Below are 9,155 nucleotides of genomic sequence, written 5' to 3' on the forward strand. Positions count from 1 at the left end.
GATAAAATAAAACATAAACCTGGGTTACACCATTCAGTGCTTTTTCTTTTGAAGTCAAAGCTGAATTAAGCGGAGTTCCGGATTAAAAGGTATATTGTGAATTAGCGACATACAGCGAGAAGGGATTAAAATCTTAATGTTGAAAAATATTGTCAAAAAAACCCCAAAAACTAAAGTTTGACTAAAAACAACATAGTATGTGTATTATTATAAGGAGTTTGTGCCAAATATTTGCTCTCCAAGGAGCTCCAACCCCCCCACCTGCTGCCCCTTAATCTGTGTTCTTTCAAGGTTTCTTTGAACTGGAAGTAGCAAAAACAATACATACTCATAGGTAATGCTATTGAAATAATACAGCTTTAAAGTAAAAAAAAAAAAAAAAAAAATTAGACCCGCTCTCACTGGTACAACGGAGTGTAAGGGCCACCAAAAAAAACAAAAAACATTTAATACTAGGAGTTTGTTTTTTTTGTAAATGTACGACTTTTAATCTCATAAATTTAAGAGATTTAAAGTTGTATTTAAAATTATTTTTTTGTATGTTTGTAAACCAGCCCTAATACCTCGTCTTACGTTGTAGACTTGAATCACATGACAGTGGGTGTTTGCAGCTTTTTTAGTTCTGTCCAGCGTGACTCAGACAATCTGTCACATTCTTGCTGGTATGATCAGTGGATCAAGACCGCATTTCTCTAAAAGGAAGACCTTCCTCGAAAAGGATGCCCATGTACACGCAGCAAAAGTCAAGAAATGCTGGCAAAAAATTGTGAATTGTGACCTAAATAGGGCATTACAAAGAGATGCAATCTGTGAGGCGCTGTAGAACTTCTGAGCAACTACTTTTGGAAAGCACCTCTCAGCAAAAGGTGACATCTTGTTACAGGCTCTTAGTGCTTACTTGCAAAGTGACAGTCTCAGTCATGTCTGAGTGGGCATATGCCACACAAAGGGCCCTCATGCAGGAGGAGATTCCAGTCATTGTGAGTTTACCAACGCTAAGTAGGAGTAAAGTCGTTACTCGGGCGCTCCGACGCGACAGCAAAGCAAACCTTGACATCAACACACAGTCTGCTATCTTTGGAAAGTGATGATGATCTCGACTGCGCTTCTCATCAACGGTGAGAAAGATTGCAATGTACAGCCGTCTGTGCAGAACATCCCATCTGACAAGTTGACACAGTGGGCCTTTAAAAGTGCATGTGTCAGGAATTCGGAACTAATAGTGCAATGTCTAACTCCAGAAGATTAGCCAAGCAATGACATAAGCCGCGGCTGCCGTGGCGTTTCGGAGCCGTGCTCTGAAAAATGTGTGTGGCACTGGTACGTGAGGGGAGAGAAATGAAAGCCATGAGAGAGGTGCAGCAAGAGTGGAAAATAAGTGAAATGCAAGTCACAGGTAGCAATATTTTGATAAAGTAATCATGCTTCAGGAGCCAACCCTGGACTCCAATATCAGCCTTTGGTGATTCCGTGGAGCAGCTCCGAACATGGCAGCATCAGATTTACAAATTGAAAATCATTAATAATTCTAACCAGGATGTGATAAATCTGGAATCACTCCCGATGAACCTGGACACACTTTCATAAATCAAAAAGATTACTTGGAAATTTTTAAAAATCTGACGTCAAAGTGTCAGGCTTACTAATGGTTTTTGTAGATCCCTTGCCGTGATATATCATTAATCTGAGATACATTTGAGGTGTGTCAGTGGGGCAATATGAGATCCCTCTAATATCAGGAATGTGTTGCTATGTGTCGATGCTGGATGGAAAAACAGATAAGAGCACAGGGCTTAAATTAGTTTTTAAGGGGAGCAAATGAGAAGCAGTATGCAGACTTTTTCCGTACCTGCATGTGTTGCGCGTTCAAGTACGCGCTACTCGTGGAGAAGCAGGGAGTGGCAGAGAGGGGCTTTGGTTTTGTTCATTCATTCATTTTCTTGTCCACTGCTTCCCTTCCGGGGTCGCGGGGGTGCCAGAGCCTATCCCGGCTACTGATGGGCGAAGGCAGGGTTCACCCTGGACAGGGCGCCAGTCTGTCGCAGGGCCTCAATCACACACACATACACTCTCACAGTCACACCTAGGGGCAATTTAGAGTCACCAATTAACCTATGAAGCATGTTTTTGGACGGTGGGAGGAAGCCGGAGTCCCCGTTGAAAACCCACGCATGCACGGGGAGAACATGCAAACTCCACACAGAAAGGTCCCAGCCGGGATTCGAACCGGGGCCTTCTCGCTGTGAGACAAGAGCGCTAACCACTGCATCCCCGCTTTGGTTTTGTGTGAATAGTTAAAGTGGAAATCTTGCTCCAGGCTCTTTGTTTCAAAGCTCTGTTCCAATAAATGTACGTCTTGGTGTCCTGTAATTCTGTCTGGACACAAACTTCAACTATTAATTTCTCCTCTGTGATAAATTTCAAAACGGTTGGCTCATCCATGTTTAGAAAAGGACGCTACCGACACGTCACTACCAAATTCGAGTCCCTGATTGGTGACAGTTCTTTGCAATTTTGCAATCCACTAGTTGAACTTCCAGCTCTTGATCTACGACTGACCCTTCTGTATGTAGAGCTTGCGACCAGGCTTAAAGTGTAACCAAACACTTAAAAACTTTTTTTTGGCTGTTGACCTCTATAAAGGGGGCTTTAAAAGTGCTGATTGTTGGTCCTTACCACATTTTTGTCAATTTAAAATAAACTTGTTTAATTCCTGAACTTAAAAGCCCAATCTAAATTCTTCCCTTCTCCCTATCCCGATCTCATTTGAAAGGGCTTGTGAAGTGCAAGTGTTGTCCAAAATATATTTTTTAATATCCTCTCCTCTAAGCGGCGGGATACAGACCCCTCTCTCTCAAGAGGGTTCCGTGTCGCTCTGTGTCATGGAGGAGAAGCTAATCTCTTCACGAGGGTGTGCTCTAACTAATGACTTTTTATTTTAGCATGACCTTTTTGAAGTTATACAACCGCTGTTGTCACGTACATTCAAGCGCTGGAAGCTCCACGCTAACACTAGCTGACCGGCTAGTATTGGTGATGTCATTGAGCGAAAGTGTCGTCCAAAATCTGAGACACTGTTTTTCCATAACTCTCCGTTTGGAGGGCTAAATGTTGGGGTAAGAAGAAGGGAACAATTTGGATTGGGCAATTGTCTGCTGCTTCCTACAGGTTGAAACAAGAGTACAGTTGAACTTTTAGATTGGTCAACTGATGTAAGTCCCACGTTGATTCTGTAAAGGTCGGTTGCTGTTGTGTTAGCTTTAGCATAGCTTGTTAGTGTACTGTCTTTGGTCATCAAAAATCTACTGGTTTGCACAACTTTTTGGTGGACTTGGAAGTTAGACAACAGTGGTCGAGTGCAATCTTTTCTGGTGATGGATTGTTTGCGTAATATGTTAGCCTTTATTTACTATGATGCCAGCTGTATTTTACCACAGGGGTCCCCTTCGGTCTGGACCATGAGCCCATGTTTAAGGAGACGGTGGGACAGAAAAATCCTCAACCTGTACTGAAAGTTCTGCGGAGATACTGGAATCACTTTGCTCGGTACCACTCTCCATATTGAAGACACACAGTGACTGTGTTACCTCAAGCTAACCCCACTGCCGACTATGTGAACGCCCCTTTAGCTTTGCATCAAAATAGCTTTAATAATGATAACTGTGCACTTAGATTTTCACTTTCTGTTGAAGCTACATACACTTTTCTTGTCCAAAATCATAAAAAAAATATCCACAGAGAAGCTTTATGGTCTCAAAATCCCCACATGAGTGCTGTGATACCTTTTTCCCTCTAAGAGCAGCATTCCTGAGACTCGGAGTGCTATTGTGAAGAAGGAGGTATTGACCGTGATGGTGAACAGGGCACCTCTGTAATCTAAATGCCATTCACTGAAAAGCATCTCCCACACAGCCAATGCCTTTCAGCTGAATGTGCCTCCAAAAGATTCAATTACTTCTCCTCTCCCTCCATTCTTTCCCTCCTTTGAGCCTTCCCATGCACTAGTTGCTTATCTGCTTTAATTATAGTCATTATGAAGCAGTCGTGTCTGCAGTGAGATTTCATCACGAGCAGACACGCTCTGCCAGGATAACTCTGCAACCTGCAGGCCCTGCTTGGTAAAAGGAAGTGTGCAAAGAGTTTGGACGAGGGGAAACTTGTGACACTCTTGACCCACCATCGTCTCTTGAAATGACTATATATGAAAAGGACAACAAAAAAGGAATTCTTTACTGGTTGCGGCTGAAACCACAAAGGTGGGGTAATGCGCCGCATCCCATTCTGCACGAGCGAGGCAAAAAGCGTGGCAGCCTGAGGATGGAGGGCTGTATCTGACAACACAGCTGCTCTTTTCATGTTCAAAATCTGTTTCTCGCACGTCTCCGTCTAGGTTTCCGCGGAAGGGGGGTGGGGGTGGAGTTTAAATGCGATGGAACAAAACTCATTTTTTGACAATGACATCAAAGGAGATGGCTGCTTTTGTGTTTGAAGTGCAGTGTGTTTGAAGTGTTCTGAAGACAGTGGAGTGGTAGGGCAAGTTCATTGTTGCTTCGCTCTGGGGATGATTATCAGCTGCTATCGGCGTGAATCTCTGAAACAACTGTCAGCGAGACGTGTGAATAATGATCTCCCTTTTTCACCTGCCGCTGCCAAACCAACTCTGACACCTGAATAATCTGCAGTAGCGCGAGAGTTCAGACTTTCATTTCCTCCTGCCTCTCTTGGTTATTTGGGACCGTTCTTGGAAATTTTGGGAACACTCATCGTCCTTCTCTGACTTTACTTTGTTATACTTCATAAAGAGCTGACACGCTAATAATCCCATTACTATATGGTGTAAACCAATATTTTTGTGTTTATCAACTCTTTTTCGGTTGATTTATCAATCAGAAGTGAAATCATGTATTTCAAATCTTATGAAATATAAACATTACATGACAGCAACAATAACAACTACACAAATGTGTGCATTTTAAACTTCTTTAAATATTAAAAAGTAACTGTTTGTCAAAAAACATTTAAAAATCTTATTGAACTAATTTTTTTGTACTACATATGACATTGGACTATAAGTTGCAGCAGTCATAAAATGAACACTAAATAGGAAAAATCGCACTGTCGGGAGAAATTTGTTTCAACAAGGAAAGATCTTAAGAATGTAAATAAAGATTTATTTATGATACAAAATGTGCATGAATCGTGTTTTGGTGGTTACGCTATGGGCAGATGTTGTCTTTGGGAAGAGCTTAGATCATAGATAAACCTAGAGCCTAGATGGTGTTGGAGAGGCCAGTCCACCACAGGAGAAGAATGGGGCGGAGGAGGGCTGGCAAAACCATACGGAGTGCACAGAGATAAATGTTCAGGATTTTAAAGCAGAAATTAGATTGTGATTGGCGGAGAATAGAGTGTGGGATATTTAAGACTTGTTTCCACTGAGCGGTCCGGTTCGGTACGGTCCTGTTAATTCTGGCAAGCGTTTCCACTCAGTTAAGCCTCGCTTCAACTGAGTGGTTTGTTTTCACGGCACATGTGTGGTGTAGACGGCTAGTGTGGCATTGCATCATTGTAGTGAAACAAGTAGAATAGCAGGAAATGTGCATGTTTGCAGGCATTTTCAAAATGGACTTGTGACCAAAAGAGTACTCGGGAAACCGTAAAAACCTGAATGCTTACAAAAGTTAGTTGCTTAAATGAGCGCTATATTGGCACTTTCTAATGTCGTCATCACTTTTTGACAATCAACGGATGGCTGCAGTGGCTCCAAAATTGCATGGTCAGACTGAAAAAAAAAATCATCACATGACTGGTGTGTACACTGAAAAAGTGAAACAGTTGTGTATTGTAATTTGTTTCATTTAAAAACACTAGTTTTATCAAAATAAATATTTGTGTTAAATAAACCACCAACTCAAAATTTTTATTTGATGAAACCTAATAAATTTAAATGCAACAAATTACAGAACTTTTTTGTTAATTGATCCAATCTTTTAGTGTTTTTCAGTGTACGTAATACTGAGCGGTACTTCTTCTTCTGTGTTGCTGTCAGTACCAAATACTGATACACACGTCTACATTGTACTCTAGTGGTTGTTGTTATTTATTTTGTTTTAAATGACTTAGGTCACACCTGAGTGTAAGTCGTAGCCCCTACATGTAAACCAGTTTAAATTCAGTGATGTAAATATGGCTTGAGGTGGTTTGGAGAAAAAAAACACAAGTTTCTCTTCATAAATGCTAGGAGTCAGAGAGTCAACAGTTGACGAAGCCCTAAAGTATAAACCACTCACTTGTTCTCATATAACTGTGGCCTTAATGGTTACATTAACCTAGTAAAACAGACAAGTTAACAGTCCTCCCAATATGTGTAGAGAGCTCTAGATTTAGTCGGGCCTCTAAAATACTCCTCTGCAAACTATTATTGTACATGGGTTGGCAGTCTATAGTCCAGCCTGTAAAATCTTTCAGGAAGGGTCATTAAGGATATTTCATTATCTCCATATTGCCAAGGTCAGGTTGTCCATATATCCACTTTACGGCTGCTGGGGGAATATGCTGCGACTGTAGTATAATAGACCAGAAAATGTCCACACCAGGAATGATGGGAAATCAATATTGGGCCCAGCTCATCAATACAAACCCCATTTTCACAGGCAGGAAGAAGGTTCCTTCGAAAGAAAACAAACAAACAAAAAGGGTAAAAAAAAAGGGAAATAGACTGAGCAAATAAAATAAAGCAGTGTTTTATTGTTAATGAAATATTTGAGGTTTCCTTTGAGGTATAATAAACTGAGAGACTCATCATGGGGAGAGACTTAAACAGGTTTGGCTTGATTTTGCTTTAATCTGCCAGCCCTAGATCAGGCGGTCCATAAATGCCCCGGCACAGTCGTGTAACCATGTTAAAGAAGAAAGAAACATGCCTTGTGACAATGATTTGCCACATTTGTTCGAGCGGTGGCAGCCAGCAGCCTGGCTCTGCCTACGGTCTGTTTAGAGAAATGTTGATGCCTTCTGTTTATTGCTGGCTATGTAGAAATGGCAAACAAAGGAGAGTTTATGGCACTGCAGCTTGTCGAACATGTGTGGTGTGAAGCATTCAATCCTTATTACTTCTGCTGCTTTGGTGGTTTTTTATTTTTTTTTATTTTAGCAAGTTTTAATTAATAAAAGGCGGGTCATAAAATAAACATGAAACTCATGTAAGATGCAAGTAAGGTGTAAATTTTTTAGTGGGAAATTGTCAGGGTGTTTGTTAAATAAACACAGCAGAGGATGTTGCGGTCCAAAATAAATAAAAAAAACTAAAAAATAAAATAAAATAAAAATAAGGGAATTTACAATGTGCTGTGGTGGAGAAAAGAGAAAACAGCCTGTGGTTGTTTAACCAGCCAGTTGTAGCCTTGGGCGTTGTTTGTTTATGCAGCACAGCTTCCAACAAATGAATATCACACTGGCAAAGTGATATGTAGAAAAAAAAGGAGTCCACAAACAAAAGCTTCATTTTTTAAATTATTTTATTTTTATGCCATCTGACCACAAAAACACCTCCGCTGATGCTGCTGTCTGTCCACTTTTCTCATACGGCACAAAGACGGACCTCTATTGTACAGTAGATACATTGTCTGTGCGAGGAAACATTACGCATTGTCTGCTGCATGTTAATGGCTTATTGACCACGTAGGGTGTAATGAGACCCCGGGTGCAGGGCAGCCATGATATATGAGGGCGAAAATTGGCCTCTGCCGCACTGATGACCTAATTTCAATATTCAGAGACTTTGGGGATAAAAATGACACTTTCCACATTTAAGTGCTTTGTTTTAGCCTCTGGCTCGCTGCACTTCTGTCTGATCCCAACCCACAGACGAAAAGTGGCGTGGAGGAATAACGATTCAAAGCAGACGCAGCAAGGTGTTCAACCTACCAGTCAGGGTGCAGGGAAGAGAAAGCGTTGGGAGTCACCTTCATCCGTTTAGCTGACTTGATGCATGAATTCAAGAAAATAAAGCAGATTCCAAAAGGGCTCTGTTTTCCAAGATAACCTTGAAGATGTATGGCATTAAGCATTCTGCTCAACCCCGGTCATGGCTTCCTGAAAGCGGTCATGGCTTCTCTAAAGCATAAATTTTGATTTCCTAGCTTTACCTAAGAAAACATTACCACCGCTTCATGCTAAATGGGAAAGTTTGTTATTATTTTTTTTTTCCTTCTTTCTGCTTCAAATTTGAAAACTGTCATCGCGTGTTAGGATGAAGGGGGGGTGAAGCTCAATGACCTATTTGCATTTCTGTCTGGGAGAAGAGGAGAACACAAGGGTGGGGTGTAAGGAAACGGTTGCAAAATAGCAGACTTATTTATCATTCATCCTTTATTTCTCGCGCAAAAGTGAGTCGGGGTGTCATATTTGGCACGTCGAAACTCTGTGTTCTGCCAAAAAGATGTGATGCCAAGAGAAATAGGTGTTGTTTTAACCTTGAGCCTGATTTAAGTAAACATGAATATATTACAGGCGGTATCCCTCATCCCCCAGCTGACATGCCTGCGCTGCATCCTTACAAACGCTGTTTTTTTTAGAGGCAGTCTCTGCTGCACACCTGAGCAGGAGCTGTCCAGTTCAGCACCATGAAAGTGGTTGAAAGAAAATTCTAAAATAATAATAATAATTTTGTTTTTGTGTCAGACATCAGCAGATGTGGCTACTCAGCTACTCCTGCAGAAGATGAGGTTTTGTTGTCTACGTGTGTGTTTGTGCTCCTTGGGGACAGCGCTGTAGCTCATGGTGCTCCGACAGGTCCACTGTGGGTGGCGTTCTGCAGAATCAGCAGCCGGACAGGGGCCAGACGGTGGATTTATGATGCCAGGGAGCGGAAATGACCTGCTTCTGTCATTGGGTGTGTGCCCCATCACGAGAGGCCCTAAACCATATTGGCACAGCGCTGACAGACATGTTCGTCATCGAGTCAGTTTGGAAGATACCAAACAAGGGGTATTACTCTTTTGACAAGCTCCTCCAGTCACTGCACTGTTTGCCTTTCCTGCTATGGGTCCTTTTTTTTTCTTTTCTTTGTTTATATGGTCAGAGGTTTTGCACTGATCAACTTAAAAGTCAGATTTAATATAAGAAAAAGAACATTTTGATTATGTAGGTTTTGC

The sequence above is a fragment of the Oryzias melastigma genome, linkage group LG9 (assembly GCF_002922805.2).
Source record: "Oryzias melastigma strain HK-1 linkage group LG9, ASM292280v2, whole genome shotgun sequence".
Classification (NCBI taxonomy): domain Eukaryota; kingdom Metazoa; phylum Chordata; class Actinopteri; order Beloniformes; family Adrianichthyidae; genus Oryzias; species Oryzias melastigma.